Below are 7946 nucleotides of genomic sequence, written 5' to 3'. Positions count from 1 at the left end.
GCCCCCAAGAAGCGGGCCAGTGAAACAGAAGCAAATGCTGGGCGAGCGCCTCTTCCCGCTCAACCAGAATATGCACTCCAGCCTGGCTGGAAAGATTGACATGTTGCTGGAGAGTCTCCAGAGTCTCTCCGCGTCCAGTTGGATGAAGCCATGGCAGTGCTGCAGGTTTACCAGAGATTATGAACTACTCATCTGGTGTTCCAAATGTCTAATAAGCCACTGAATTGGGAACCTTGAATCTCACTTGACTGAGGAAAAACATAACATTGAAAAATAACTAAAACATAAAACAATATTTTAAAGAAATGAAAAGGGAATACCTTGATTGAGCTTTGACTAGGCCAAAAAATGGTTAAAATAAAACATCTTAAAGTATTGGATTTTAAGAATGATGACAGAAAATGAAATTACTGAAGTAATGCCTGGGATATCATGAATAACATTTTTTTTATATATTATATTTTATAAAGTTGCGTTGATGTAGGATTAGGGGGCACTACTCCCTGGTCTATAAAGCCAGGGTGAAGTTGCCTCTAGACACTGGTCTATAAAGCCAGGGTGAAGTTGCGTCTAGATACTGGTCTATAAAGCCAGGGTAAAGTTGCCTCTAGACACTGGTCCATAAAGCCAGGGTGAAGTTGCCTCTAGATACTGGTCTATAAAGCCAGGGTGAAGTTGCCTCTAGATACTGGTCTATAAAGCCAGGGTGAAGTTGCCTCTAGACACTGGTCTATGGTCAGTTGGTCATTTGGTCATTTGTCAGCAAAAGGCAGTAGGATGACGTGTACCATTGCACAGACCACAGACCCTCTATCCAGATCATCTGTGAGTATACTGAGACCTATTTAGTGATCAAGAAATTGTGAGCTTCTGCTGGTGGGCCTTTTCTATATCCAGGGCAAGTTAAGGGTTGCGGTCGAAGTATGGTTTAAGACAATGTTAAATAGTTTGGACTGTTGTTCTCTCTCCTCTCTCCCTCCCTCTCCCCACCCCCCTCACGTAAACTATGAAAATGTAATATTATTTTAACAAACTCTACCATTTTATTCATTGTATATGACATGTCATTGTGTAAAATAAATACATGAAGTATTCTATGAGTCATGTAAAGTGAATCAATCATCTGTGTTTACACTCAAGCTTTATTGGGAAAAATGGCATTCCGATCTTGCTCAGTAGGCTACATTCAAACTTTATATACCATTCTAACCTATAGACATACATATTAACCATACTACATCCACTGTTGCACAGTGTTGATTTTTATAACAAATACTCACAACAGTTGTGTACAGTATGTCAGACTGTCTAATAAATGAACAATATATAGAATGCTCTCTCTATGGCAAAACGCAGCCTCTCTAACAAGATGAGATCATCCAACTGAAGTTGTTATAGAGAGCAACCACCTAGTAGTCATCCCAGTGTTCACTCTAGCTCTTCTTGCCACAGTCTACGATGTGTGTGTTTTCTGGGACACAGTCCCTTCATGAAAGGAGATGAGACTCACCTGTTGCAAGATGGCCGACCCCAGGGCAGGATCAGTAGTCAGCTTCACTCTCACTATGAGAGAGAGAGAGAGAGAGAGAGAGAGGCTTGTTCTAGCAATGAGAAATGGCTTTTGTTCTACCATTTGTGCTGCGAGATACACAGATATTATGTTTACCCCAATCATCAGTCAATATTACACACCAAAAAAGGTTTATGATCTCTCTCTCGCTCGATCTCTGATGCTCTGATGCTTGCGGTGGCTTGCAGTGGCTCCCGAGTGGCGCAGCGGTCTAAGGCACTGCATCTCAATGCAAGAGGTGTCACTGCAGTCCCTGGTTCAAATCCAGGCTGTGTCACATCTGGTCACGATTGGGAGTCCCAGGGTGATCCACAATTGGTTTGGCCAGGGTAGGCCGTCATCGTAAATAAGAATTTGTTCTTTAACTGACTTGCCTAGTTAATCTTTAAAAAATGTGTTTGTCTTGAAGCAGACTTTCAATTCTAAATCTTTGCTCCCACCTACTGGATGAAAATAAACTGAAGCTTAGATTTGTGACTGTGCTCTCAATCTATTGTCATGTTTCCATTTGCTTATCCCCAAGTACTCTAAAGCATGTGTAGTTTGCTATTTGTATCGCTTTATGGAAAACTAGGATTTCATTAGTCTCCTTCCATTCAGTTCTAGATTCAGCCAACACCACACCCCCTGCTTGTGCTAAGCGCACACAGAACCAGGAAGTAACTCCCACTGCAGCACCAGCATTTCCAGAGAAATGAAAACAAGCAGGCAGATAACATCCTAGTGTGACGTCTGCAATGGAAGAAAACTCAAAGCCATTAAATCTTGTCTGGTGTGTCTGGCCTCTTACTGTGAGACTCGCCTTAAACTTCACAATGAATTCAACCCAGGAAAAAGACAAGTTTACCACTTCAGAGTCTGCTAATAAAGCACAAAGTGCCAACACACACACTCTTTACGATAACTGTGGAGATTGTTCTGCAGAAGCAGTTGGGAGTGAATCAGTAGAAATCCCAGCAGAGAATCCAGGAGAGAGAGAAGGAGATGCAGGACCTGAAATAGGCTGTGTGTTGGACCGTATATACACTGCTCCAAAAAAAATGAAGGGAACACTAAAATAACACATCCTAGATCTGAAGGAAGGAAATATTCTTATTAAATACTTTTTTCTTTACATAGTTGAATGTGCTGACCACAAAATCACACAAAAATGATCAATGGAAATCAAATTTATCAACCCATGGAGGTCTGGATTTGGAGTCACACTCAAAATTAAAGTGGAAAACCACACTACAGGCTGATCCAACTTTGATGTAATGTCCTTAAAACAAGTCAAAATGAGGCTCAGTAGTGTGTGTGGCCTCCACGTGCCTGTATGACCTCCCTACAACGCCTGGGCATGCTCCTGATGAGGTGGTGGATGGTCTCCTGAGGGATCTCCTCCCAGACCTGGACTAAAGCATCCGCCAACTCCTGGACAGTCTGTTGGTGGATGGAGCGAGACATGATATCCCAGATGTGCTCAATTGGATTCAGGTCTGGGGAACGGGCGGGCCAGTCCATAGCATCAATGCCTTCCTCTTGCAGGAACTGCTGACACACTCCAGCCACATGAGGTCTAGCATTGTCTTGCATTAGGAGGAACCCAGGGCCAACCGCACCAGCATATGGTCCTCTCTGAGGATCAGATCTCGGTACCTAATGGCAGTCAGGCTACCTCTGGCGAGCACATGGAGGGCTGTGCTGCCCCCCAAAGAAATGCCACCCCACACCATGACTGACCCACCGCCAAACCGGTCATGCTGGAGGATGTTTCAGGCAACAGAATGTTCTCCAAGGCGTCTCCAGACTCTGTCACATGTGCTCAGTGTGAACCTGCTTTCATCTGTGAAGAGCACAGGGCGCCAGTGGCGAATTTGCCAATCTTGGTGTTCTCAGGCAAATGCCAAACGTCCTGCACGGTGTTGGGCTGTAAAGCACAACCCCCACCTGTGGACGTCGGGCCCTCATACCACCCTCATGGAGTCTGTTTCTGACCGTTTGAGCAGACACATGCACATTTGTGGCCTGCTGGAGGGCATTTTGCAGGGCTCTGGCAGTGCTCCTCCTGCTCCTCCTTGCACAAAGGCGGAGGTAGCGGTCCTGCTGCTGGGTTGTTGCCCTCCTACGGCCTCCTCCATGTCTCCTGATGTACTGGCCTGTCTCCTGGTAGCGCCTCCATGCTCTGGACACTACGCTGACAGACACAGCAAACCTTCTTGCCACAGCTCGCATTGATGTGCCATCCTGGATGAGCTGCACTACCTGAGCCACTTGTGTGGGTTGTAGACTCCGTCTCATCCTACCACTAGAGTGAAAGCACCGCCAGAATTCAAAAGTGACCAAAACATCAGCCAGGAAGCATAGGAACTGAGAAGTGGTCTGTGGTCACCACCTGCAGAACCACTCCTTTATTGGGGGTGTCTTGCTAATTGCCTATAATTTCCACCTGTTGTCTATTCAATTTGCACAACAGCATGTGAAATGTATTGTCAATCAGTGTTGCTTCCTAAGTGGACAGTTTGATTTCACAGAAGTGTGATTGACTTGGAGTTATATTGTGTTGTTTAAGTGGTCCCTTTATTTTTTTGAGCAGTGTATTTACATTACATATAGTGCCTTCAGAAAGTATTCACACCCCTTGTCTTTTTCTACATTTTGTTGTGTTACCGCCTGAATTTAAAATGGATTCAATTGAGATTTTGTGTCACTGGTCTACACACAATACTACATAATGTCACAGTGGAATTATGTTTTTAGAAATGTTTACAAATTAATAAAACATGAAAAGCTGAAATGTCTTGAGTCAATAAGTATTCAACCCCTTTGTCATGGCAAGCCTAAATAAGTTCAGGAGTAAAACTTTGTATTAAATGTCACATAAGTTGCATGTGTGCAATAATAGTGTTTAACCAGATGTTTGACCTTTTCTCTTTCCCCACGTAAGATCCCTCAGTTGAGCAGTGAATTTCAAACAGATTCAACCACAAAGACTAGTGAGGTTTTCCAATGCCTCGCAGGAGCACCTTATTGGTAGATGGGTAAAAATAAAAAAAAGCAGACATTTAATATCCTTTTGAGCATGGTGAAGTTATTAATTACACTTTGGATGGTGTATCAATACACAAAGTCACTACAAAGGTACAGGCGTCCTTCTTAACTCATTTGCAGGAGAGGAAGGAAACTGCCCAGGAATTTCACCATGAGGCCAATGGTGATTTTAAAACAGTTACAGAGTTTAATGGCTGTGATAGGAGAGAACTGAGGATGGATCAACAACATTGTGGTTACTCCACAATGAATAACCTAAATGACAGAGTGAAAAGAAGGAAGCCTGTACAGAATTTAAAAATATTCCAAAACACGCATCCTGTTTGCAATAAGGCATTTAAGAAAAACTGCAAAAAATGGGTCAAAGAAATTAACTTCATGTCCTGATTACAAAGCGTTATGTTTAGGGCAAATCCAACACAACACATCACTGAGTACTACTCTTCATATTTTCAAGCATGGTGGTGGCTGCATCATGTTATGGGTATGCTTGTCATCTACAGAGTTTTGTTTAGATAAACCTGGTTCAGTCTGCTTTTCAACTGACACTGAGAGACACGTAGTCCATTTCAGACAATTTTTTGGAACTCAGTGCAGTTCGCTTAATTAAAAAATTCCAAAATACAGTGCATTCGGAAGGTATTCAGACCCCTTCACTTTTCCCGAATCTTGTTACATTCAAGCCTTATTCTAAAATTTATATTTTTTCCCTCATCAATCTACACACAATACCCCATAATGACAAAACAAAAATAGTTGTTTGGATTTTTTTTGCAAAGAAAATAAAAATAGATATACATATTTACATAACTATTCAGACTCTTTGCTATGAGACTCGAAATTGAGCTCAGGTGCATCCTGTTTCCATTGATCATCTTTGAGATGTTTATACAACTTGATTGGAGTCAAGTTTATTGGAAATTATTTGGAAAGGCTCTATAAGGTCACACAGTTGATAGTGCATGTCAGAGCAAAAACCAAGCCATGAGGTCCGTAGAGCTCCGAGACAGGATTGTGTCATGGCACAGATCTGAGGAAGGGTCCAAAGAATTTCTGCAGCATTAAAGGTCCACAAGAACCCAGTGGCCTACGTCCTTTGTAAAAGAGAAGAAGTTTGGAACCACCAAGATTCTTCCTAGAGTTGGCCGCCTGGCCAAACTGAGCATTCGGGGGAGAAGGGTCTTAAATAGGGAGGTGGTCACTCTGACAGAGCTACAAAGTTCCTCTATGGAGGTGGGAGAACCTTCCAGAAGGACAATCGTCTCTGCAGCACTCCACCAATCAGGCCATTATGGTAGAGTGGCCAGACAGAAGCCACTCCTCATTAAAAGGCACGACAGCCCACTTGGCGTTTGCCAAAAGGCACCTAAAGGACTCTCAGACCATGAGAAACAAGATTCACTGGTCTGATGAAATCAAGATTGAACTCATTGGCCTGAATGCCAAGCATCACGTCTGAAGGAAACCAGGCACCAACTCATCACCTGGCCAATACCATCCCTACGGTGAAGCATGGTGGTGACAGCATCATGCTGTGGGGATGTTTTTCAGCGACTGGGGACTCGTCAGGATTGAGGGAAAGATGAACGGAGCAAAGTACAGAGAGATCCTTGATGAAAACCTGCTCCAGAGTGCTCAGGACCTCAGACTGGCACGAAGGTTCACCTTCCAACAGGACAATGACCCTAAGCACACTGCTAAGACAACGCAGCAGTGGCTTCGGAATATGTCTCTGAATGTCTTTGAGTGGCCCAGCCAGAGCGCTGACTTGAACCTGATCGAACATCTCTGGAGAGACCTGAAAATAGCAGGGTCTACAGTCAATCACGGACTACAGGAAGAAATCCAGCCCAGTCACGGACCAGGATGTCCTGCTCCCAGGCAGACTAAATAACTTTTTTGCCCGCTTTGAGGACAATACAGTGCCACTGACACGGCCTGCAACGAAAACTTGCGGTCTCTCCTTCACTGCAGCCGAGGTGAGTAAGACATTTAAACGTGTTAACCCTCGCAAGGCTGCAGGCCCAGACGGCATCCCCAGCCGCGCCCTCAGAGCATGCGCAGACCAGCTGGCCGGTGTGTTTACGGACATATTCAATCAATCCCTACACAGTCTGCTGTTCCCACATGCTTCAAGAGGGCCACCATTGTTCCTGTTCCCAAGAAAGCTAAGGTAACTGAGCTAAACGACTACCGCCCCGTAGCACTCACTTCCGTCATCATGAAGTGCTTTGAGAGACTAGTCAAGGACCATATCACCTCCACCCTACCTGACACCCTAGACCCACTCCAATTTGCTTACCGCCCAAATAGGTCCACAGACGATGCAATCTCAACCACACTGCACACTGCCCTAACCCATCTGGACAAGAGGAATACCTATGTGAGAATGCTGTTCATTGACTACAGCTCGGCATTCAACACCATAGTACCCTCCAAGCTCGTCATCAAGCTCGAGACCCTGGGTCTCGACCCCGCCCTGTGCAACTGGGTACTGGACTTCCTGACGGGCCGCCCCCAGGTGGTGAGGGTAGGCAACAACATCTCCTCCCCGCTGATCCTCAACACTGGGGCCCCACAAGGGTGCGTTCTGAGCCCTCTCCTGTACTCCCTGTTCACCCACGACTGCGTGGCCACGCACGCCTCCAACTCAATCATCAAGTTTGCGGACGACACAACAGTGGTAGGCTTGATTACCAACAACGACGAGACGGCCTACAGGGAGGAGGTGAGGGCCCTCGGAGTGTGGTGTCAGGAAAATAACCTCACACTCAACGTCAACAAAACTAAGGAGATGATTGTGGACTTCAGGAAACAGCAGAGGGAACACCCCCCTATCCACATCGATGGAACAGTAGTGGAGAGGGTAGCAAGTTTTAAGTTCCTCGGCATACACATCACAGACAAACTGAATTGGTCCACTCACACAGACAGCATTGTGAAGAAGGCGCAGCAGCGCCTCTTCAACCTCAGGAGGCTGAAGAAATTCGGCTTGTCACCAAAAGCACTCACAAACTTCTACAGATGCACAATCGAGAGCATCCTGGCGGGCTGTATCACCGCCTGGTACGGCAACTGCTCCGCCCTCAACCGTAAGGCTCTCCAGAGGGTAGTGAGGTCTGCACAACGCATCACCGGGGGCAAACTACCTGCCCTCCAGGACACCTACACCACCCGATGTCACAGGAAGGCCATAAAGATCATCAAGGACATCAACCACCCGAGCCACTGCCTGTTCACCCCGCTATCATCCAGAAGGCGAGGTCAGTACAGGTGCATCAAAGCTGGGACCGAGAGACTGAAAAACAGCTTCTATCTCAAGGCTATCAGACTGTTAAACAGCCAC

This window comes from Oncorhynchus clarkii, chromosome 2, assembly GCF_045791955.1.
Source record: "Oncorhynchus clarkii lewisi isolate Uvic-CL-2024 chromosome 2, UVic_Ocla_1.0, whole genome shotgun sequence".
Lineage (NCBI taxonomy): Eukaryota > Metazoa > Chordata > Actinopteri > Salmoniformes > Salmonidae > Oncorhynchus > Oncorhynchus clarkii.
The sequence above is the reverse complement of the archived record's forward strand: the minus strand, read 5'-3'. Positions refer to the sequence as shown.